The sequence below is a fragment of the Rhinoderma darwinii genome, chromosome 8, assembly GCF_050947455.1.
Source record: "Rhinoderma darwinii isolate aRhiDar2 chromosome 8, aRhiDar2.hap1, whole genome shotgun sequence".
Taxonomy (NCBI): Eukaryota; Metazoa; Chordata; class Amphibia; order Anura; family Rhinodermatidae; genus Rhinoderma; species Rhinoderma darwinii.
This window is the reverse complement of record NC_134694.1, coordinates 106,863,998-106,890,512: the sequence shown is the minus strand read 5'-3', so window position 1 is coordinate 106,890,512 and position 26,515 is coordinate 106,863,998. Positions and strand designations below refer to the sequence as shown.

The window sequence follows — 26,515 nt, the reverse complement described above, 5'->3', positions numbered from 1 at the left end:
AGATGGAATACGGCACATACATCCCCATAGAGAATGCGAATGGGAGCCGTTCCATTCACTAAGGTGTACGCGTCTGTGTGGGAACGGCGCATGCGCCGCTCCCACACAGTCCAAATCGAAGGTCTTCGGCCGAGCGACATCCGGCGCCATTTTCTTGTGGACCGGAAGCCGCGGCCGGACAGTAAGATGACTACTTTCGGTCGCGGCTCCCGGACATGTGATTAGAAGCAAGAACTAGGAGCGGACGGACCGGAGGGAGCGGCGGCGGCAGGAGCAGGTAAGTTATGTTTGTGTATGTTCGTGTTTTAGGCCTCATGCACACGACCGTAAAAACACCCGTTATTACGGGTCGTAATTACGACCCGTAATAACGGGCTCATAGACTTCTATTGGCCGCGGGTACCTTCCCGTTTTCTTACGGGAAGGTGCCCGTGCCGTTGAAAAAGATAGAACATGTCCTATTTCAGGCCGTAATAATGGCACGGACAGCCCATAGAAGTCTATGGAGCTCCTGTAATGACGGGTGGCTACGTGTGTGCACCCGTCATTACGGAAGCGTTGCTAGGCGATGTCGGTAAATAGTCACTGTCCAGAGTGCTAAAAGAGTTAACTGATCGGCAGTAACTCTTTCTGCACCCTGGACAGTGAATTCCAATCAGAATATACAGCAACCTGTAAAAAAAAAAGACGTTCATACTTACCGAGAACTTCCTGCTTCCTCCAGTCCAGTCTCCCGGCCGTTGCCTTGGTGACGCGTCCCTCTCGACATCCGGCCCGACTTCCCTGGATGACATTTCAGCCCATGTGACCGCTGCAGCCAATCACAGGCTGCAGCGGTCACATGGACTGCCGCGTCATCCAGGGATGTCGGGCTGGATGTGAAGAGAGGGAAGCGTCACCAAGACAACGGCCGGTAAGTATGAATTTCTTTAACTTTTATTACAGAAAGGGCTGTCCCTTCTCTCTATCCTGCACTGATAGAGAGAAGGGCTGCCGATTAGTGCGGTGTAATTTTGCAGCCAAAAACGTGCCCGTAAATACGGGTGACACCGGGCCCGTATTTACAGGCACGGGCCCGTAAATACTGGTGCAAAACGGGTCGAATACGTGTGACACCGGACCCGTATTTACGCCAGTATTTACGGGTGGGGAAAAAATACGGTCGTGTGCATGAGGCCTTACTGTGTGATTAGCACTGTATGTAAGCCTACTACACTGTGTATTCGCTCAAAAAATGGCGGCACACAGTGTAGGAGGTTTGAACATTCAATCCCCTCCTTTCTCCTGGCACTAGCCAGGATAAGGGAGGGGGGATTCTGTGAGCTCACTAGAGCGAGTGTGTCTTCTCCAATTTTGCAGCATAAAGCAATGTGGTTGCTTTACCACATGCCAATGCCGCAATTTTGGGAATTGCTCCCTGTAGTGACCAGCACAGGGAAATGTTATAAATTAGAATCTAAAATTTCTAGCGACACATTCCCTTTAACAAAAAGTTTTTATGAATAAAAGTAGTAAAATATAAAAAAAACTATATAAATTTGATATTACCTTAATCGTATTGAGCCACAGAATAAAGATAAGTTGTCGTTTTTACTGCATGGTGAAAGCCGTAAAAAGTAAACCCCCCAAAAAATTTCGAGTCAGTTTTTTCCGACTTCAGCCTGCAAATAATTTTTTTGCCGTTTCCCAGTACATTATGTGCAACTACAAATAGCACCAAAAGAAACTTCAACCCCTCCCGCGAAAAAATAAGCCCTCACACCGCTCTATTGACCGAAAAATAAAAAAGTTATGGCTCTTGGAATGCGGGGAGTGAAAAACGAAAATTAAAAATCAAAAAATGGCTTCGTCCCGAAGGAGTTAAATTCATGCAGCATAGAGAATCCCCACTCCCAGCTATACGTTGACAACATACAAGGCCTTTAAGTTCTTCAACGGCATGAGGGCTATGGATTGGCAATCTTTGACTGACAGGACATGCTGTGCCGCATAGTCATATAACAGTTAAGTAGGCACTGATTGGCATTGACAAGCTTCTGGCTGGCATAGGACGCCGAAACTTGTAGATCCAGAATAAGTGAAGAGCTACATGTTGACCTGGCTTGCTGAAGGTTCTCTCCCCCCGATCCAGCACTCTTTCTCTTCTCCTTTGGTCCATTACCCTTCGTTTTTCCGTCTTTATATCACAAATTCTCGTCTCGTTGGCTTCTCTATGCACCGCACTCCCTGCCTGGCTGCTCTGAATCATTTGTAAGTGTTCAGCACCTGCTGGATAAACTCCCAGTTCTCATCAAGGACTGGACTCTAGCCAGCGGCTGACAAAACACACATCTCGGGATGCCGCGTGACCATTGTTCATAGGAGCTCTGCTGTGACCGGCCATGTTTTAGGACACATACAGGAAAACAATAATGCAAAGGAGCACGCAGCTGACTCCTGGGCTGGAAAATGTATTACAATCCCACTGCTAACACATCGTGTCGCTCATCACAATCTGTCAGAGGCAACTTGTGGACTCCTGGGCTCCAAACATTCGGTCTAAATATAAAATGCAGGAATCAAATGGATGTTAAATATACAGACAGGAGAGGAAGATGACCTACATGTACCCACTGAATCACTTCCCCGAGAGTCTTATTCTACAGCTCGGGCACATTTATCAAAACACCTTCTAATTCACTATCACTACACCTTCCCTGACGCTCTGCTATTCCTGTACTGACCCAAATACAACCATGTCTCCAGAACTCCAGTGCGTCAATGGGCAAGTCAACAATTTAGGCTATATGTAAAGGACCTAGGCAAAACATTAAATGGGAATCTCGCTCTATCCTTTTGGAAAGAGTGAAAATTGGCTCAGAAAAAAACCATGATTTAGGTAAAATATGAAAATTGTACCGCTACAATATAATACAACAGTAGCGCCAAGAGATATATAAAAACTGGTGCAAAAGAAAAGTAGAGTAGTTGCCCATGGCAACCAATCAGGCTGCTGCTTTCATTTTCCCAATGGCCTCTGAAAAATGAGAGGTGGTATCTGATTGGTTGCCGTGGGCAGCTACTCCATTTTTCAGTTTTTATACGTCCTGTCAAGTGATCCTATCTTTCCACGGATCAGAGAATCGGGTCAGTTTTCACGGACCCGATTCACCCGCTAAAGTGAATGGGTCTGTGAAGACTATCAGGTGCCACTTGAATGCCATTAAAACGGGCACGCATGGGACGTTTTTTCATACTGATGACCAATCTACAAGATTGGTCATCATTATTTGATCGTGGGGGTTTGACACCCAGACCCCACACTTATCAGCTGCTTCGGCTTCCTCCAGGCACCGGATGTCCATGCCGGAAGCAGATAGCTCTGGTCACAGTATATCGGCCGAGCTGCAGTACTGTATTCAAGTGAATAGGAGCAGAGTTGCAGTTCTGCAGCACGGCCGCTATGCAGTGTACGGAGTCATCTACTTCCGGCACTGAATCCTGCATAACAACCTGTCAGACCCCCACCAATTATATACTGATGGCAAATCCTGTGGATAGGTCATCAGTATGAAAAAACATCCCGTGCTCGGACAACCCCTAAGGACATGGAGACGTCTTATGCTCCATCTTTAGGGTATGTTCACACGACAACGCTAAATACGTCTGAAATTACAGAGCTGTTTTCAGGAGAAAACATCTCCTGAATTTCAGACGTTTTTGCATGTACTCGCGTTTTTCGCCGCGTCTTTTACGAACGTAATTGGAGCTGTTCTTCATTGGAGTCAATGAAAAACGGCTCCAATTACGACCCAAGAAGTGTCCTGCACTTCTTTGCCGCGGACGTAATTTTACACGCCGTCTTTTGACAGCGACGCGTAAAATGACAGCTCGTCTGTACAGAACATCGTAAGACCCATTGCAAGCAATGGCCAGATGTTTGCCGACGTATTGGAGCCGTCTTTTCAGGCGTAATTCGAGGCGTAAAACGCCTCCATTACGTCTGAAAAGAGGTCGTGTACACATACCCTTATTATACTCACTTACATTGTATTTAGGGCTGTTGTGTGACGGCCGTTTTTTAATGGCTGTCAGATGGCTGCATTACAATCAATGCACTTCTATGGGGCTATTCAGACGGCCATGTTTTTAACGGACCGTGTGAATGGCCCGTAAAAAATAGGACTTGTCCTATTTTTGCCCTTTTTCGCGGATCACTCAATAGACTCAAGTCTATGAAGGATCTGTAAACTGAGGTCCCGCACGGCTTCAAATCGGCCGTGAAAAACTGACATTTTTCACAGCCGATTTGATACCCGTTCATGTGAATAAGGCCTTATACTTTACTGACCCTACATAACTCTGTTGAGAAGTATCTTGTTCTACTTTTCCTTCACTAAACGTCTTCATCTTAGGTTAGGTCTACACAACAGAATTTATTATGGTAACCGTATCACTGCACAGTTGTCAAGTTATATTCTGTGGAGCAAACTAGACAGATGCCACATGATTGTTGGATAGGGATACAGCCATTTTGGCCCCCGGTCAGATGTTACAGCGATGACGACATCTGACTTCAAATGATGATGTCGTCATACGCGACTGTGAAGCCATTTGGTGCAGGTGATTATTTAATTTGGAAAATAAATAAGAATCACGTGAAATAGCAAGCTACAATTTTGCAGTTGAGACTCTCAATGTTTGTGTGTGGCCCTAGGCTTAGGAAAGAGGAGGACCGCCGCACCCAGGCACCCCTCTCTGAGCAGTTTAAGAGAGAACATTCAAATTTAATTTGATAAAATAAAATTAAATGATAGGATCTCAATATGACTCACATGTGAGAATATATAATACCTATAAAATTATATTATTATATTTATATCATATTGTTTTAACCACTAAACCAACCTATATCTCAAGGGATATTAGATATTAATTCATAACCACCCAAGACCAATATGGGTATTAATATTAACCCCTTCACCGCCCTAGATCACCAGGTATTAACTTCTAAGCCGCCATTAACCTCCGAGGGATATTACTGGAATACTATTACTAACCCCTAAACTGCCCTATATAAAAATGTCTGATGTACTACATGTAGAAAGTTGGCAAGATTAGTATAATTGGGGTAGAGGGAGGGTAATTTTGGCATCTCTGGACACCAATGCATTTAGAAACTCCCCCTTAAAAATCCAGAATTTTTCACTTTGGTGTAATGAACATTAGCAAGCTATGTCATTATGCCTCCCTGTTGCCCAATATGATGGTGGAACTTATGTGCCCCCCAAACAAATGGGGTCAGTTGTGTCTTTAGTGTGTGCCACCCCTTCAGCTATGCCAGTTACCCAACACACACAATGCTAGCCTAACATCTTGATATTCCTGTACTGATAACATTTCACCGCTATCCTCTGCTATTCCGTGATATGACCTCGTACTACTCTGGAAGAAACCTGCTAATGAAATAAGTGTCAATTACATGCTAATTAAGAACACTTCATTAAAAGTGTTACAACATCTTCATTTACTTCTCCCTGCGCAGCAAGTCTAGTGGAAGGCATGGTTCCTAGAGGTTTATCTGGAAAAGTCCTAAAGGACATTTCCTCTTAGAGGTTTTGGACTTGAGAATGATTTATTCCAGTAAGTGATGACTAATCTTGCTGGTAAGGGATATATATATATTTCCTGCTATGTGACACTTGGCTGTTCTACCCTTCGTCCTCAGCCTCCTTTGCTATCCAACATCTTTTCATGTTCTTTTATTCAACCCTCGTCTCTCTCTGCTGATTTTTATTTTCTTAAAAGCCTGTGAAAGCTTTAATGGAACAATATATCAGTCAGAGAGCGAGAGAGGACGGGACAGAGCAAGGGGGGGGGGGGTGGTGAGGGGTAAAAAAGATATAATGAGGATGAGAATTAACAGTCTAGAAAACGAGAGTATTAGTGGGTGGAAAAGAATGAGATTGGAGAGAAAGGAAATCAAGAAGAAGGGAGAGAAGCCATAACGCATGAAGAAAAGGATAAAGGAAAAATTAGGAACCTAACAAGGGACGAAGAGGGGGTGCATACGCACACATATGACATTGTGCAGGGTAGAGGAGAGGGTACGAGAGGTGGCGGTGGTGGTATTGATGTGTCCATGGAGAATATACGACCATCTAAGAGTGAAAGGTTGGAAGATTAGGGGTCCCCTTACACAGCCCGACATGGGCCGTGTAAACGAGCGCCGATCAATGAGACAGTTCGTTGATCGGCGGTCGTTTGCTCCTTTCACAACGAGCTATGTTTGGGGTCGAGCGATCGTTACTACGATCGCTCGTCCTCATACATTTCTATCATATCGGCAGCACATATCTTTGTTTACACAGGGAGATGTGCTGCCGGCAACAATAATATTTTCTTCTGCATAAATGTTGCGATCAGCTTATGATCGAGCGTTTGTTTGTTCATCGGTTGATCGTTGCCTTGTTTACACAGGGCAATGATCGGGAATGAGTGTTCACATGAATACTCGATAATCGGCCGGTGTAAAAAGGCAAGACACAGAATAGGTAGACGATAGAGGAAATAAAAGTGAAGGAGAGAGAGGCAAGAAGAGCCAGGATGACTATAGAGAAGAAAAGCAGATGGGGAAAATAAGCAACAAGACGGATTCTTGAAAAACATTTCCATGTAAACAGTATTTTTGTACAGGGATGATATCAAGATAGGGCAATGCTTCTCAAACTGTGAGGCGGGCATCATCAATGAGGCGGCCCCTAGTTGTTGGTGAGGCAGTTTTTACTAAAGTTTTCATAAGCTGCACATGCCTTTTTTTGTCTGTAGTAATCTCTAGTTTAGCCACATCTTTGACTTCTACTTTAATGATATATGGGTTTAGGAGGCAAATAAAGGTGACGAGCAACGTTTTTCATTTTGGCATGGACATCAACCACTGGTGGTGGGGCCCAGGCATCACCTTGTTCAGGCTGGGGAGGCCCCAGTAGAGAAAGGTTGGGAAGCCCTGACATTAAGAGCAAGTAAGAAAAAAAAAATGGTCATGATCCAGATTCTAGTCCCAATCAGGGTCCCTGAAGACTACAAATAGAGAGGAGATGTAAAGTGACAATTATAAATTGGGAAAATATCGGGAAGGGCATAGATATGACAAACGTAATGAACATGTATGGGAGGTGAGAGAGGAACGGAGGTCTGGATGGAATCGACTAAAGAGGTGGACAATCCCATCTCAAATGCCCTTTTTGAAACACTTAACTAATTGCTTCATTCTCCTCCTGAATGACTTGACCCTGAAATGTATCCATAGTAAAGAATACAGAACTCGATTGATTTTTTTACAGGCAGGCTATTATTCTCTTTTTTCCCAGGAGGAACATGAACATAAAATGGTCCAGGATGCTGCTGCAATCAGCTGAGTGATTATGGTGGTCTCACAATATGACCAGCTGATGGTTGAATGGCAGGACCTCTACTTATTATTAAAGGGAACGACTGGTAAAAACGTAAGTTTCTTTATTATAATTATTCTGTCTTTTAGAATCTCAAAAATGTTTTTTTTTATCATCAAAATTGCAAAACAAACATAAACATTTTCAGACTGTTGCCTAGCAACAGATCGGGGGGGGGGGTAAGAGGTGACAACGTGGATGTGCTTAGATCTTTGAAACCAACATTGTCACCCAGCAATCTGATTGAGTGCTTATGGACACATACGATTGAGAGCTACAAGCACTTCCACCCCTTGACTGCTGGAGTGACGATGGACACTAGGTAGAGATGAAAGTAACTTAGGGGTCAGTATATTTTTCTATAGAATGGGTGGAGACTGGGTGGCAATATTTTTTTTAAATAAAAAGATTTAGACAAGGTCAGGGAGAGGATTAGAGGTGAAAAATGTCCTGGCAAGCATGGCTATAAGTATGATGATGATCGGGTATGCCTGTCTATTGATGACCCTAGGGAAGGTCAGCATGAAGAATTTGGGAAACAAGACTGACCCCAGACAAACTAGAGCTGCGGAGACTAAATAAAAATGGTAAAATTGATAGATATGCAAGGCGAGGGTAATGTTGGGGGGTGAATTATTAAACAATAATTGTATAAAGAGATGAAGGAGGACGAGGAGAGTATTAGAGAGGGACAGTATTCAGCGTACGTTCCTCTATGTGGGAGATAGAGAAGCTTCCTCTCTCTCACTAATTGGATCCTTTATCTCCAGCTAGTTTCTTATTTTCTGCTATATATTTCTGACTGGAGCCTTGCTGGCATCTCTGTGTGTCTGTATCTTTATTCTTCATACTTCTCTCCTCGTTGTCATTGTTTCCCCTTCCTTTCGCACTAAGTCAGACCGATTCTCAATTTCCTTCTTTCCTTCCATTGTAGGATTAAAACTTCTAAAGGTTACATGGTCCACGTTTCTTAGGAACTACTGCTTTATGGTACGTGGTGACCATGAGAGTAAAATGTTGGTGGCCAATGTTAAGTAGAACGGGTAAGTAACCTGTGCGTCTTCAGCTGTCAAATAGTCCATTATGCTGGAAAGTGTATATCACAAATTTGCCTAAACCTGGTCAACGGTCCTGTTTCGGGATACTGCATTGGAATATGCTTCTGAAAGATCTATTGCATCTTGTCATTCAAGAACTTCTAGCCAGATACAAAGTTTGTCTTCTAAAGCTTACCCGATACCTACGATGTGATAGAGCCTTTCTAGACCCTCAACGGTCTTTCTTGGCACAAATTAATGTTAAATTGAGCTTGGCACTCTTCGCCACCCAGCAATGGGGGTATGGAGCTATCCAAGCGCACAACCCTCAAATGGGTTGCTACTCAAGCAAGAGTGGTGGAGGTATAAATGCACAATTAGGCCATTTCCTAATAATAGTGGATATGCTGGTTGTCATCCAGCTTTCTGTCGAACAACTATTACTAAGAGAAAGCGGAACAGATTTCGGAAGACCTTGAGGACTACTCAAGGATTAATATGTATGTTGATTTCTTTTATATTAGGTGTAACTTTTCTTTAACCATGACAAGTTATCTAAACTACTACTACCACTCTCAGCATGTACTACTAGCTTTTAGCACTGCAGGACGTTCTGGGACATAGGTACCACAATGGCTCATATGCCACTGGTTGTTTTTACCTTTAGGCCATTTTTTGTTAACTATTCTCTAAGGTCTTGCCCCAATTCCTGTATTTCCTTATTATTTTTAGGATCCGACTTTCTGCCTTCAATCAAATCCTGTTCTGCTTTTCATTTAGATTCTTTCTTTCATTCTCTTCTATCTTTCATTCTCTTTATGTCTTCTCTCCCTTTGTTCTCATCTCCAGGCTCTTATTCTTTTTCCCGGCTGCTGGTTCTGGCGTTCTGGGGTCTCGGTCGCTTCCAGATTCCCGGGAGGATGAGAAAGTCGAGTGATTTTAGTTTGACATTGTCATTAATTAACTTTCTGTGTTAGTTCTGTACTCTGTACACGCTGTATAAAATGAGTATTCCTCCTGATAATAATGCAGTTCGTTCCAGCTAATATAACAGGGGCACAGTACAAACAATGTCTTCCACTTCTCCGAGGGGATCTAAACCTGAATCTGGATGGTGTCACTGCAGCCGATCAATGATCTATTTATATACGCTGAGTGCATTCATTCAAGATATAGATTCTGTATATCTATTGTACGTGCCTCTACATTCTTACACATGGGAAGACAATGACAGGCTTCAACAGTCGCTTTGATTAAAATGATATAAATAAGTCTAGTTTAATAAAACATAGGAGGATCACAAATAAATTCCATTTAACCCTTCACCTGACTGGCATTGTTAAAGCAATTAAAGAGGAATAACCCCCAAGGTTGAGTTCACATTAGCTGGTAGTGGTGTGGTGATCCTATTATACCAGGGTCACCATTGAATCCAATAGTTCAATTATTTTACTGAAAAATAGACAAAATTCTTCTGGAGTTATATGTTTTGGGGCAGGTTTGATAGTAGTGGTATATGGGTAGATTAGGCTCAATTGTAGGGGTATATGGGGAGTTCAGGCTCAATGGTAGGGGTATATGGGTGTTTCAGGCTCAATGATAGGGGTATATAGGCAGTTCATGCTCAATGGTAGGGGTAAATGGGCAGTTCAGGCTCAATGGTATGGATATATGTGTAGTTCAGGCTCAATGGTAGGGGTATATGGGCAGTTCAGGCTCAGTGGTAGGGGTATATGGGCAGTTCAGGCTCAATGGTAGGAGTATATGGGCAATTCTGACTCAATAGTAAGGGTATATGGGTAGTTCAGGCTCAATGGTAAGGGTATATGGGTAGTTCAGGCTCAATGGTAAGGGTATATGGGTAGTTCAGGCTCAATGGTAGGGGTATATGGGCGGTTTAGGCTCAATGATAGGGGTACATGGGCACTTCACGCTCAATGGTAGGGGTATATGGGCTGTTCAGGATCAATGGTAGGGGTATATAGGCAGTTCAGGCTAATTGTAGGGGTATATAGGCAGTTCAGGCTAATTGTAGGGGTATATAGGCAGTTCAGGCTCAAAAGTAGGGATATATAGGCAGGCCTCCATACCACTTCATCATTGTCACTGATTTATTTCTTGAGCCTTGACCTACAAACTGCACATAACATAGGCAGGAATCTTTACATTTTCTTCTCTACATGGCCGGCTTATAGGGGGGACAAAATTAGGAAATGCCACGTGGCTACCACCGCCATCTTCAGGATGTTTCATAGCAGGGTTTAACTACCAGTCTCTTAACTTGGCTTGGACCTGAGCACTGTTATCTAGCCCTGTTACTTACACAGTGTATGGTGGCATTGTTTGGGGACTGTATGGCACTATTTGTGCACTCAATGGTAGCTATTAGAAAGACACTTTTGTGACGGTGCTACTGTCTGTAATTTATTCTGGCTGTATAATGTTCATCTTCCACCTGTAGCCTGATTTTCCTGAGATAGTCTCCCTCCCTTCCAAAGCAAGGAGGGGGTCCGTACACAATGTTTTGCCCAGAGGTATTCACAGACCTTGATCCGTCCTTGATGCTGTATATGTCAATAGACGCGCTTTAATAAGAAGCAGTTCTACGAAATGTTCCTAGATCTGTTTCTGGGAAAGAAACACGTTACCAATCTATAAAAACCTACAGCAGAGAAATGCACCATGTTGTGAACATACCCAAAGTTATATGGATTTTTTTTTTCAAATTTAAGGTTTTATTGATTTTATCAAAATAAGGATATAACAGACAATCAGGCGAGAATCACCTGACACAACATTATATATAACAGCAGTATAGTAGATCTTCAAACACTTAGCACGGTATGGGAGGGGGTAAGGAAAAGTGAGAGGGAAGGAAGAAAGGGTACACAGCATTGCATTGCACTATATTTCTGAAAGACTATTCAATCAGAGTCTAAAGGTACATACCGAACAGGTGGCAGTGAAAGATGGACCTTCATATCATGGGGCAATCGAGAAAGGAGGAGATTCCCGGAGAAGAGATCGTGGTTATGGACGACCTTGCTAGAAGACCCCATCCAAATCAAACAGGAAGTGTCAAGTCACTAAAAGATTGTGTTGGAACTCAACCCAAGCGTCCCAAGTATGAACAAACTTTTCCCTTAGGTCAGAAGTGTGTGCTATAACGTCTTCCATTCTTTAAAGTTGTAAAACCTCTGTGTACCACTCCTCTATTGTAGGAGGTTCCAGGCCCTTCCATCGTCTTGGGATAAAAAAATTTAACGCTTGGAGGAGGAAACCTGCCAAGGACCTTTTGTATTTAGAGAAACCTGTATGTATCATAAAAAGAAGGAAGGCCTCTTGCGTATTTGGTATAGAGATACCAGTTATTTTGGTGGGTAACAAAAGGGCCCTAGACCAGAAGTTTTTTATTGGGGGCAATCCCACCACATGTGCCATCGTCCCCTCTCCCATTTCGCACCTCCAGCAGCCGTCAGGGACATTGGGATAACAGCGATGCATCAAAGCCGGAACCCTGTACCGCGGTGAGATAATTTTGAATGAGGTTTCCTTTGTTTTAATGGCTATAAGGCCTTTGTGAGCAAATCGAAAGCACTGCAGCCATTGGTCCTCATCAAAAGATTTATCCAATTCGTTCTCCCAAGCCTTACAATACGGAGGTAACGTATACGTGGAGTTCTCCAGTAGGAGAGTATAAAGCATGGACACTGTGTGGGAGGGCGGGGACGACGCCAGACAGAGCTGCTCGATTTCTGAGAGATCTCTATGTGTGTGGTTTAACCGAGTTGTAAAAATGCGTAAACTGAGCATAGTCATATGGTGGTCTTGGTAAGCCTCCTTCCTCCGGGATCAAAGACCGTAGGGGGGCTAAGGTATTACCCGATAAAACTTGTGGGAAATGCTAAAGGGGCAAATTTTGTCCTCCCCAGAAAACGATTGGAGGAGAGTCCTGGAGGGAAATCAGGATTGTCAGTCACCGGGAGCATAGGGACGTTCAGATCTAGTAAAGTATCTGTCCGGTTTGCATATTTCAAAGTTAGGAGAGTGTGGTATGAACTAAACCACAAGGATTGCAAGGAGAGGTCAGCCAATTTTCTGGACCATGGGAGTGTGGACAGAGCCTTGGGGCATATTGTTTGTGCAATCTGTACCCAAAGTTTGCGTTTGTGTCAATGGAAGAAATTTAATACACGGGAGTGGACAGAAGCTGGATAATATTTTTTACAGTCGGGAAGGCCTAGACCGCCTTAGATTTGGACCTAGTGAGATCATCCCATCGCAGACGTGAGTGTTTACCAGACCACACAAAGTCTCGGAAGAGACGGCTTCAGGGATAGCCAAAATGGGGCAGGGATACGGATTGGTATGGTCTGGAAAAGGTACAGCAATCTAGGAAGTACATTCATTTTTAGAATGTTAATGCAACCAAACGAGGAGAAATCACCCACAGTCCAGGACTCTAAGCCCTCGCGGATCTGTAGTAGAAGCGGGTGGAATTAAGCTCAAGCAAATTACTTAAATCACTATGTATTCTCAGTCCCAAATAACGAATACCTGTGGATGGACAGGCAAAAGGATAATTTTCCTGGGGTAGGGTTTGTTGTTCCTTGGGAAGCGAAACATTAAGTGCCTCTGACCGCATTAACTTTAAAGTTTGACCACGAACCAAAATGGTCAAGTTCCGCAAATAGTGATGGCAAGGATGTGTGAGGTTGGGTAATGTAGAGTAATAGATCATCTGCAAACGCTGTACATTTATATTCAGCACGCCCAATGGAGAAGCCCCTAATATCCAGGTTACTACGAATAGAGGTCAAAAGATGTTCCGTTACTATTATGTACAAAAGGGGTCGATAGGGGGCAACCCTGTCTTGTACCATTGGTGATCGATAAATGGGCAGAAAGAGTCCCATTTATTGTCAATTTAGCTGAAGGAGCGCAATACAAGGCCATGATTTTAGTTCTGAAGGACTCCCCAATCCCTAACTTCCTTAGGGAATAGTACATTGCAGACCAGGAAACGCAATCGAAGGCCTTCTCGGCATCAAGAGAGAGAACCATGAGAGGAACACCTTTGGATTGGGCGTACTGAACGATGTGCAGAGTTTTCAGGGTATTGTCACGGGCTTCCCTCCCTGGGGACGAATCCCACCTGATCAAGGTGAATGTGGTCTGAAATTATGGGCTGGAGCCTGTAGTCTAACACTTTCGTATACAACTTCAGATCCACGTTCAGCAGAGAAATAGTTTGGTAAATTGGGCATAGATGAGGATCCTTACCCGGTTTGGTAAGAACCGCGACATGAGCCATCATTGTTTGTGAAGGGAAGGGAGAATTGTCAGAGACATCATTGAAAGCCTGAAGAAGTAAAGGGGAGAGTTGGGTTGAGAACATTTTGTAGAATTTAGCTGTGAAGCTGCTTGGGCCCGGGCTTTTATACCCAGGCAGGGAGCGGATTGCTAATTGGAGCTCCTCCTCTAAGAAGGGGTCATCCAAATGGGCTACCAATACTGGGGATTGAGAGGAAGAGGCAGGAGAGGCATGTGCAAGAGTGCTGGAATGCATGGTAGAATGTGGGCCATCCAGATTGTATAATCTGGAGTAGTAAGAATGAAGTCCTTCGGTAACATCTTGAGTTGTATGTAGGGTCTGATTCGTGTGGGTTTTAATAAGTGGGATATGGTTCTGTGATTTCTGGGCTCTAAGGGCATTGGCCAACATTCATCCACTTTTGTTTCCATATTCATAAAATTTACTGCAACACACTTGTAAGTGACGTTTATGAGCCTGCTCCAGCAATTGTCGAACATCTTGCCTGGCAACCAAAAGTTCTCGTAGTGTTGATGGAGAAAGTGCACATTTGTGAGCCAATTCTAAAGATTCTATTTTACGTAGAACTGGTGAAAGTGCATGGGCCCGTTCTCGCTTTATGCCAGAACCATGCTTGATAAGGGTACCTCGGAGCACACATTTTAATGTTTTAAACTTTATGGGGGACAAGGTGGCGTCTTCACTATGATCTCCAATAAAGTGTCCAATCGAATCGTCCACATTCTTTGACCAACATTATCCAGCAACAGAAATTCGTTCAATCTCCATGACCACACCGGCCTGGACAGGGAAGGAATAGTGAAGGAGCTGAATATTGGAGCATGATCAAACCACAAAATGTTACCAATATCGTTGGCAGGTGACCACGTGAGCGCTTCATGCTGTACTGGGATGTAGTCGATGCGACTGTAAGAATCATGAGGGGCCGAATAGAATATATAATCTTTGCAAGATGGATGAGTGAGTGCCAATGAGTGTAGTATCTATTTTTAAGTGACGGAAGGTGTTTGTCGCTAAAGTATGTTTCCTGCAAACAGGCTATAAGTACCTTGTATTTGTGTAGCATTCGGAGTACATGGGATCTCTTCTCCCGTGTGTTCAGCCCCTTCATGGTGAAGGAGGCCAACTTGAATGTCGCCATAAGATCAAGGCCCCATGAGGTCCTGTCTGTTAAACCGCCAACTGCCATACAATAGGTAATTCGGAAACGCTGTGAGGGAAATGCAACAAAGGAACATTAAAGAAGAACAACAAAAAAGACAGTTGGAATCCTACTATTGAGTACCGAGTACACAAAAACATATTCAGCCGAGTTGGGGGAATGCCCCAAATTGCCAACTGTCTACCTACGTGGGGGAAATGGCAGAAGTACATGGAGCGTTACTCGGCTCCTATATACAGTGATTACCTATTGAAAGAGTAAGAACAACACAGTCTACTAAAGTATGTGGGGACTTAATAATTACGCATATAAGTCCCGGTCAAGCACGATCGTAGGGTCACTACAGGGGAGATACCACCCCAAAGAGCCCTGAACTGAATAATAAGAAGTATTAGCAAGTGTAAGATAATAATTCAAATCAGCTATTTCAAGTGGAGAAAAACAAAACAGGTTACGGAGAGCTCTTCGGAGGTGGTGACCTCGGGCTACGAGAAAGAAAGCCTTGGGAATGTCGTCGTCTGGACTGTCGCTGAGGTAAACCAGAGGAGGATGAAGGGATTTGAGGCCGGTCTCTGTAGAATTGGGCAGGCTCTCTGTTCAAGGTGAAGAATGATGTCCAGTGAGGCAACTGGATAATAGGAAATCCTAGGCAATCCAAAAAGGAGGGTAAGTCTCCTGGAACACGAAGAGTGGAAAAGCCTCCATCAAGTCGCACCGTAAGTGTGAAGGGAAAGCCCCAGCGAAACGTGATGTTTCTGTCCTTGAGCATAGTAGTGAGAAGGCGGAGAGCTGCTCTCATCATTAATGTGCGCCCTGGAGAGATCCGGAAGAATCTGGATTGTGTGACCCTCAAAGACCACTGCAGGATGGTCGCTGGCTTTTAGGAGAATCTCCTCTTTTATCTTGTAGTAATGTACTCGACATATGATGTCTCTTGGTTTGTTGGGGTCAGGGTCTCGAGGACGGAGGGCCCTGTGTGCCCTATCAAGTTCAATTTTAGAGGTAGGCCGAGAATTTAAAATGCCAATAAAGATACAAATTAACGTTGGAGCAAGATCTTGAGTGGCCACTGTTTCTGGAAGGCCCCTGATGCGAAGATTGTTACGTCTGTTGTGGTTTTCCAAATCGTCAAATTGGGATTGTAAGGCCACAATATGCATTGCGTGAGTTTGAACAGTGTCCTGTAGAGCTGTAGTAGTTTGGGAAGTTGCCCTCATTGCTTGTTCCACAACGTCTACACGAGACAACAAGGCAGAAAGGTCTGATTGAAATTTGGCGATTTCTTGTTTGCATTCAGCAATGATAGTTCTGGCATATTCCGCCCTATCAGCTCTGGACAGAGTATTACCTAACAACAAATGAATGTCCGCCAGCGTGGCTGGTCTAGTATTTTCTTGCCTGGAAGAGGCAAAAATGTTCTGCGGTTCTAACATAGGAATGTGCTCTATGGGTTGGGAACCATCCACAGGGCCAAAGGGCTCCAGAGAGTGGTCAGGTGCAGGAACCTGTGTGGTCAATAGGCTCGGGAACCCTGATAGTTGGTATGAATAGCGCAGTCGACTACGGTATTGAATCCGTCAAAATGACGGAACCCTTACACAACGGTGACAAACGGAAACCATTTGCGTCGGATCTGTCACCCTTTAAATCAATGGTGATGCAAACGGAAACCTATGGTTTCCGTGCGTTTCAGTTTGGATTCCGTTCAAGGGATCCCCTGACGGAAAACTCAGACGGAACCCATGAACGGAGTCCCGACGCAGATGTGAACGAAGCCTTACAGGTCCAGATATTTTATGCATACTTCGTACTATTTTGCTCCATTTTCTAAGACCTTTTTTTAAACGCATGAACTCCATTCCTGAGGTTGACGTTCCTTAGGCTTTGATTTTTCTTACCTGGCGAGTTTATTCTGGTCCTTCTTCACCTAAACAAAGGGCTTTTTATGCTGACATATGCAATATCAGTATTTTGTAAAGCTGAGTGACAACCAATACAGATGTCATTATAGCTGACACATAGGTTGTCACTTATCTTTCCCAGGATTCTGAGTGGCATGTCTACCTACGTATGCTGAGAGGAATGTTCATGTAATTAGGCACATTCAGGAGTCTGAGGAAGCAGGATGACAACTCTTAGGCTGGGTTCACACGACCACATTAACGTCCGTAATGGACGGACGTATTTCGGCCGGAAGTCCCAGACCGAACTCAGTGCAGGGAGACGGGCTCCTAGCATCATAGTTATGTACGACGCTAGGAGTCCCTGCCTCTCCGTGGAACTACTGTCCCGTACTGAAAACATGATTACAGTACGGGACAGTTGTCCTGCAGAGAGGCAGGGACTCCCAGCGTTGTACATAACTATGATGTTAGGAGCCCGGCTCCCTGCACTGAGTTCGGTCCGGGACTTCCGGCCGAAATACGTCCGTCCATTACGGACGTTAATGTGGTCGTGTGAACCCAGCCTAATAAGAGTTGTTATGATGGCCTTATTGGCCAACTTTCCCAAAAACAGATATACGTAATTAAATAATAGATGCTTGTCTAATAGGCTTACGCTTACTATCTAGTGGTAGAATCGGACACAATGCCTTGTAGTTCATAGAATCTAATATTAGATTCTAGAAAGTCTGTAAAACAAATTAATGATCCGTGAATTTTTTTGGGGAATTTGGAGAAGTTTGTACAGATTATTGAGATGGTAAATGTTAAAATGTTAGAGGTCGCAGTACATGCTGCTAATATGGTCATATAACTATTCTCAACTATAGACATATATTACTTATATTTTCCATAAAAACATGTTGGCTGTCCCTAATTTTTTGGATACATTGTCCTAAAAAAAAAAAAAAAAGAGGCTGGCAACCCGGAGCAGCACTCTGTAGAAACAACAGATAACCCAGTTCCATACAGATCAGCTGAATAGTATTATATCTATATATCCTGAATATTGCAGGCTCCTGTGTGGAAGCATTATGAGATGATCTGTGTTCTCGCTGCCTTCACCTCCTGTGACATTAATTATACTGGGGAGAGGCGCAGCGCAGTCATTAGCAGGTTCAGCCCGGAGGTGAAGACCTGGAATGTTATCTCAACAATCTTTCCACTTGTACAGGAATTATCCGCAGCAAAATGAAGGGAAGGGGAGAAAAACCCCTACAGACTGGAAGTATTTCTATCCTGCAATATAGGAATAAGGGTAAGTTCACACGTAGCGTAAATACTCGCAACGAAAATCTGCAGCTTGTCAATTGTATTTGCGTAATCGCTGCTTTTTTGTCGTGGATAAATCAGCATAGAGTGATCAGCATAGAGCGCGCATAGAAAACGTGTAGGAACTACTCACCCCAGCAGTCAACAACCAGCACAATAGTTGGAAAGCCCCAATGTGAATACCAATGCATAAAGTTTCAAGAGCAACGCTATTTAAATGTGAAACTTCTCCCATATTCTTGTCCATAGGGGGCAGTATTATAGTAGAGAGAGGAACACTGCATGCCAAACTGATACACTATGTTATACTTAGTGCTGGGCCTGGAAGGGGGTGGTGCATGACACATGGATTTAACCAGTTCAGGTCCGGGCTATTTTCAGCCTTCAGGAACAGGCACCGTTTAGCACGCATTAGTTAAACGGCTATAACTTTTTTATCTGTTGGGCTAGCGATGTGATTTTTGCGATTTATTTTTTTTTGTAGACAATGCAGGTTTCCTTTTTTATAATTTTTATACACATCCTTTATGCTATTTTAGAAATTCTAGGATTAAAGTTTGATAATAATAGTAAAAAAATATTATTTTTTACATTTCAGCTAATTATATCTGGGAATAATATATATTTTACCCTGAAATAGACCTTTTATTTGTGATCGTCGTTGTCTACCATCAATTTTGATATATTACATGTCTATTTTATGGTAATTGGGTCAGGGCTAGCGTTACGACAATGATTGGCGGGGATGGTTTTTTTGGGCGGCTATTTTATGTGTAATTACTATTAACGTTTTTTGAACTTTATTTTACTTTTACTTTTTTATTATTATGGTCTGTTCCTCAAAGGTCAGAAAAGGCCTTTGGGGGACTATTTTTTCTTCTTTTACACCTTATTTTTCCACTGTAACGGGGGAAGCACAGCAGCCCCACTGCTATAGACAGCGCTCATTGAGAAAGCTGCTTCTATCTTCTCTTCAGGGTCCCCGACAGTCACTGACTGCCAGGGAAACGACATTCAGCTACCCGATCGTTCGGGCAGCAAGCTAAATCCCACACCGTAACTATTCTATTGCGCGGGTTTTAAGGACCCCAATCACCGGGTGTTTATGTACAGCCGGCAGTTGTAACTGGTTAAAGAGGGAACCTCTGTGTCATGCCCTGCCCCCCAGGCCCTGCACCAGGCATAACACTTAGGGTATGTTCACACGAGGGCGTCCGTTACGGCTGAAATTACGGGGATGTTTCAGCCTGAAAACATCCCCGTAATTTCAGCCGTACCGGCATGTGCAGGTGCTTGAACGCTGCGTCCCTTACGGCCGTAATTAGCGCTGCTATTCATTGGAGTCAATGAATAACGGCTCCAATTACGGCCAAAGAAGTGACAGGTCACTTCTTTGACGCGGGCGTCTATTTACGCGCCGTCATTTGACAGCGGCGCGTAAATTACGCCTCGTGTGAACAGACAAACGTCTGCCCATTGCTTTCAATGGGCAGATGTATGTCAGCGCTATTGAGGCGCTATTTTCAGACGTAATTCGGGGCAAAAACGCCCGAATTACGTCCGTAAATAGGTCGTGTGAACATACCCATAGTGTTGGCATAGTACAGAGATTCTATTTTGCTTGGCAGGCAAATGGATGAGCCATAATTGTGGTCGGAGCAGGTGCCATTTTTCTCCCTCCATTACTAGAAGCTTGGCAGCATTATTCTGCAGGGGTGACAATGCTAATTCCAGGAAGAAAAAACTAAGTGAAATCTGTGCTCTATCTAGAGGCATGATGGGAGTGATGATCAGAATATAAAAAGATGGCATTTAGAAAAATTTAGCTTGCAAAAAATCTTTACTATTTTACACGGGAACATTGTCTATGCCATTGAATGCATTTTCCAGGACTTAAAGGGGTTGTCCTGTTTCAGCAAATTATTGTAATTTTTTTAATATAAATAAAACTTATACAATTTTCCAAGATACTTTCTGTATTAATTCTTCAGTTTTCAGGATCTCTGCTTGTTGTTATTCAGTAGGAACATTCACTCTTTTCTTTCAGCGGATAAAGTTCTGTCCATGGTCATGTGATACACGTACTGTAACTATAACGATCCCTGCTCCTGTGTGTACATCACATGACCGTGGACAGAATTTTATCCACTGGAATGAATGTTTCTACTGAATGACAACAAGTAGAGATCTTGAAAACCGTGAGAAATGAATACAGAATGTATATTGGAAAATTGTATAACTTTTAATTATACAAAAGTAACACTAAATTTGCTGAAATCTGACTTTCCCTTTAAATACTGATGGCCTATCTTTGTTTGATCGCAGGGATCTTACCCCCACCAATAAGTACAATGAAGTGGACTGAGACTGTTCCTGAAGAGCTGCCGCCTCTTCATTGTGCAGGTCGATGTGGTCCCCACCGGTCAAACAATTATGGTCTATCCTAAGGAGTTAATTGTTCCTGGAATTGTTCATTATGTCGTTTCTATTATGTATAATAAATACACTTAAAGCGGTTGTAGGAGTTTTGAAAAACATGGCTGCTTTATTCCACATTTCAATCAAAGAGTTAATTAGATGGCTGAAATAGAATCTCAGACCAGTGGTAAAGCTATAGAATGTACAAAGGTGAGGAGTGGAAGGCAGATAGAGGTGCAGAGATGCAGGCACATCAACGGGGGTACTATCCCTCACAATGTCAGTAGGTGTTTTTAACATTATTATCATTATTATTCAGCTGGTTCTAGAGATATAGAGAGAGATATGAGAGAGAGAGAGAGAGAGAGATATGAGAGAGAGAGAGAGATATGAGAGAGATATGAGAGAGAGATATGAGAGAGAGATAGAGAGAGATATGAGAGAGAGAGAGAGAGAGATAGAGAGAGATATATAGAGAGAGAGATATGAGAGAGAGAGATATGAGAGAGAGATATAGAGAGAGAGTGAGAGAGAGAGATATGAGAGAGAGATAGAGAGAGATATGAGAGAGAGAGATAGAGAGAGATATGAGAGATATATAGAGAGATATGAGAGAGAGATAGAGAGAGATATGAGAGAGAGATAGAGAGAGATATGAGAGAGATATATAGAGAGAGAGATATGAGAGAGAGATATGAGAGAGATATAGAGAGAGAGTGAGAGAGAGATATGAGAGAGAGATATGAGAGAGAGATATGAGAGAGAGAGATATGAGAGAGAGAAAGAGATATGAGAGAGAGAAAGAGATATGAGAGAGAGATATGAGACAGAGAGAGAGAGATATGAGAGAGAGAGAGATATGAGATAGATAGATATGAGAGAGAGATATGAGAGAAAGAGATATGAGAGAGAGAAAGAGATATGAGAGAGAGAGATATATGAGAGAGAGAGAGAGAGATATGAGATATATATATATATAGAGAGAGAGAGAGATATGAGAGAGAGAGAGAGAGATAGAGAGAGATATGAGAGAGAGATAGAGAGAGATATGAGAGAGAGAGAGATAGAGAGATATGAGAGATATATATATAGAGAGAGATATGAGAGAGAGAGATATGAGAGAGAGATATAGAGAGAGAGTGAGAGAGAGAGATATGAGAGAGATAGAGAGAGATATGAGAGAGAGATAGAGAGAGATATGAGAGATATATAGAGAGATATGAGAGAGAGAGATAGAGAGAGATAGAGAGAGATATGAGAGAGATATATTGAGAGAGAGATATGAGAGAGAGAGATATGAGAGAGAGATATAGAGAGAGAGTGAGAGAGAGATATGAGAGAGAGAGAGATATGCTGGGTGAAGAGGAAACCACAGTGGGCACAGCGGCACAATATGTCACTGCATGCCATAAACTGAGAGAGACATGATATGCCATGGACTTGTATAACCCCGACCCTAGATGTGTCCCTATCCCCAAGCCCTCAGTCCCTATCCCTCATTCCCTTACTTCTTACTTGCTTTGGCAATGCTAATATGTATTTGGTCCTGCCAATAAAGCTTCTTTGAATTGAATTGATATGAGAGATATGAGAGAGAGAAAGAGATATGAGAGAGAGAGAAAGAGATATGAGAGAGAGATATGAGACAGAGAGAGAGAGAGAGAGAGATATGAGAGAGAGAGATATGAGATAGATAGATATGAGAGAGATATGAGAGAAAGAGATATGAGAGAGAGAAAGAGATATGAGAGAGAGAGAGAGATATGAGACAGAGAGAGAGAGAGAGATATGAGAGAGAGAGATATGAGATATATATATATATATATATATATATATATATATATATATATATAGAGAGAGATATGAGAGAGATAGAGAGAGATGAGAGATATATATAGAGAGATATGAGAGAGAGATAGAGAGAGATATGAGAGAGATAGAGAGAGATATGAGAGATATATATAGAGAGAGAGATATGAGAGAGAGATATGAGAGAGAGATATAGAGAGAGAGAGTGAGAGAGAGAGAGATATGAGAGAGAGATATGAGAGAGAGAGATAGAGAGAGATATGAGAGAGAGAGATAGAGAGAGATATGAGAGATATATATAGAGAGAGAGATATGAGAGAGAGATATGAGAGAGAGATATAGAGAGAGAGAGTGAGAGAGAGAGAGATATGAGAGAGAGATATGAGAGAGAGAGATATGAGAGAGATATGAGAGAGAGATAGAGATATGAGAGAGAGAAAGAGATATGAGAGAGAGATATGAGACAGAGAGAGAGAGAGAGAGAGATATGAGAGAGAGATATGAGACAGAGAGAGAGAGATATGAGAGAGAGAGATATGAGAGAGAGATATGAGAGAGAGATATGAGATAGAGAGAGAGAGAGATATGAGAGAGAGAGATATGAGAGAGAGAGATATGAGAGAGAGAGATATGAGATAGATAGATATGAGAGAGAGAGAGATATGAGAGCGAGAAAGAGATATGAGAGAGAGAGATATGAGACAGAGAGATATGAGAGAGAGAGATATGAGAGAGAGAGAGAGAGAGAGATATGAGATAGATAGATAGATAGATAGATAGATAGATAGATAGATAGATAGATAGATAGATAGATAGATAGATAGATAGATAGATAGATAGATAGATAGATAGATAGATAGATGATAGATAGATAGATATGAGATAGATAGATAGATAGATAGATAGATAGATAGATAGATAGATAGATAGATAGATAGATAGATAGATAGATAGATAGATAGATAGATAGATAGATAGATAGATAGATATACAAAGTGTAGTGTTCGTTCTTGGTTAATTAGGATTATGGAGAACGAGGTCACACTGTGTATCTAATCCAGGCTGCCCAGTAACAATGTGAATACAAAGTTCCCTCACTAATGAGTCTGCACCCCCACTTCCCTGAAAATATACCATTATAAAAATGCCGCCCACGATCCGCAGAGACGCGTAACATTTCCACAAAGCTAATTGCATAAGGCACAGCTGGGAACACAGTCTGATTAATGAGACTCTGTAACTACAGCAAAGAGAACCACAGCCTGGTCTGGGGGAGGGAGGACAAGGTATCGGAGCTCTAGAACCAGCACAGGAGCGGAAGGGTTAAAGGCATTAGACCCCTGGAATTATATGAATGGGACATAACCGGCTTCTAGCACAGGAATACAAGGACAGGCAGGGGGATCTCTATAGAGTGGTGAAACTGAACCCAGGACTAATAAAGAAGTCTAAGGTGATGAAATAGTTGTCTATAAATGGACGCCTATTCTCTCTTGATCGTATTAACGACTCTTATTTTCTAAGTGGCAAATATTTTGAAACATGTCTGATGAATGTTTTATTATCATAGACAACAGGATGAAGGCAACAATCTTATTAAACAGTTAGGCCTCATTCACACGGCAGGGTTTCCCGGCCGGGTGCCGGCCGTTCATAAATCGGCCGGCACCCGGCTGCATTAGGAATGATAGACCCCTAATGGGGCTATTCACACGACCGATTTTTTGACGGCCGGAAAATCCGGCCGTCAAAAAATAGGACATGCTCTATCTTTGCCCGGGCACCCCGCCGCCCGGCTCCCATACAAGTCTATGGGGCCGGGTATTACACGGCCATCACCGGAATGTGTTCCGAGTGATGGCCGGGTTTCCCGGCGCTTGCGCTCTATCTCCTCCTCCTCACAGCGCAGAGTGCATGTGAGGAGGAGGAGTTGATGCCATTCTGACAAATGGCATCGCTGTACACTGTGTTGCAGGGCCGGGGTGTACAGCAGGTGGAAGGGAGCGCTGCGCTGGCTCCCTTCCCCTGCTTGTTAAAAGCACCCTGGCTCGGCGACACCTTCGATGGCGCCGCTAGTAGTAGTAGCAGCAGCTGCTGCTGCTGCGGCTGCTACTACTGTAGCGACGCCACTATAGCAGAGCGGGGAGGTATCTCCCCGCTCTGCTATGTGCTAGCCGCACTTTAGCTCCTTGAAGGAGCGGAATCCCCGTGTTTTCGGGGATTCCGCTCCTGGACAGAGCGCTTGATGTCTCTGTCCATATCTGGGCAGTGACATCAGGGGAAACTCCTGAAGCGGAATCCCCGAACACATGGGGATTCCCCTTCAGGAGCTGCCGCTGATGTCACTGTCCGGATCTGCCCGGCCCGGCACGGATGCATAACTTTATGCAAACCGGCCGGGCAAAATGGCCGATTTTACCGGCCGACACTCGGGCTCGGGAATGACCCGGTCGTGTGAATCCCGCCTTACACCATTTAATTATTTCTGTCAAACATAAAGAGAACCACCTGTCAGCTCTCCTGAAATCTGATTTAGAAAATACTTGCATCCCAATTATATAACAATTCTGGAGCATTTTTTCTTAGAACTTTGCATTGTGCCATTCCTCTTTTATTCCTCCTGGAAATGTATGAATAAATTGACAACTGGGCGTTACCATTCCACTTGTCAGAATGTATAGGGACACTCATGGTTAACAAATAAAACACATGGTACCCTGATATACCATGGTAAGGCGCTGAATGATTCTGACACCACCTTACTTTGAAGTGGCATTCCAACCAATGGACTCCTAGTGGGCAAATACGCCTTCAAAGCTTGTCCTCCAGAGTAACCATTTACCTACCGTCAGCTGTGACTTGAACTGATCCCAAGGAAGGACCAAAGAAAACAGAGAACTAGAACAAGAAAACAAGTGAAAATGTTCACAGCAACAAAAAGACATCTCGCCAATATCTGTATATATACAGTATAAAACAAACAGCTAAAAACATTGGAGGGCGGGCCGGACAACAAGCCTTCAGGACCTCTTCAGAGGGAAAAGAGGGAGACCTGGAGGTGTGGGGCCTAAATAACCCATAATGCTGGGAGAGGTACATCTTCTATTGGCCCAAGTATAGGGCAGTATGGCTAAATACCCTAAGCCTTAAAGAGGCTCTGTCACCAGATTTTGCAGCCCCTATCTGCTATTGCAGCAGATCGGCGCTGCAATGTAGATTACAGTAACGTTTTTATTTTTTAAAAACGAGCATTTTTGGCCAAGTTATGACCATTTTTGTAGTTATGCAAATGAGGCTTGCAAAAGTCCAAGTGGGCGTGTTTAAAAGTAAAAGTCCAAGTGGGCGTGTATTATGTGCGTACATCGGGGCGTTTTTAATACTTTCACTAGCTGGGCGTTCTGATGAGAAGTATCATCCACTTCTCTTCAGAACGCCCAGCTTCTGGCAGTGCAGACACACAGCGTGTTCTCGAGAGATCACGCTGTGACGTCACTCACAGGTCCTGCATCCTGTCAGACGAGCGAGGACACCGGCACATTTGCAGGTAAGTAGCTACATCGACTTACCTGCTAACGCCGATGCTGCTGCAGAATCATCTGTAGCCTCTGGTGCCGATGTGTCCTCGCTCGTCTGACACGATGCAGGACCTGTGAGTGACGTCACAGCGTGATCTCTCGAGAACACGCTGTGTCTGCACTGCCAGAAGCTGGGCGTTCTGAAGAGAAGTGGATGATACTTCTCTTCAGAGCGCCCAGCTAGTGAAAGTATTAAAAACGCCCCGATGTACGCACATAATACACGCCCACTTGGACTTTTACTTTTAAACACACCCACTTGGACTTTTGCAAGCCTCATTTGCATAACTACAAAAATGGTCATAACTTGGCCAAAAATGCTCGTTTTTTAAAAATAAAAACGTTACTGTAATCTACATTGCAGCGCCTATCTGCTGCAATAGCAGATAGGGGTTGCAAAATCTGGTGACAGAGCCTCTTTAAACAAAACGTCCGTGCCCTGTCCGTGATCCGTGGGAAGATAGGACATGTTCTATCTTTCCACAGATTGGAAAGTCGGGTCCGTCTTCTAAAGTGAATGGCTCTGTGAAAACT

At 43.3% G+C, this 26,515-nt stretch overlaps 1 protein-coding gene across 4 annotated transcripts in view; it reads left to right on the top strand.

Annotated features, from left to right (window-relative positions):
• The window catches only part of B9D2 (B9 domain containing 2), an 89,232-nt gene that overhangs the window by 18,032 nt on the left and 44,685 nt on the right, over positions 1-26,515 (top strand). For all 4 annotated transcript variants that reach the window (XM_075836209.1, XM_075836211.1, XM_075836208.1 and 1 more), the window contains 2 exons: positions 7,350-7,484; positions 8,365-8,473. The gene's annotated coding sequence lies outside the window, so the exon portion shown is untranslated. The remainder of the gene's footprint in view (positions 1-7,349; positions 7,485-8,364; positions 8,474-26,515) is intronic.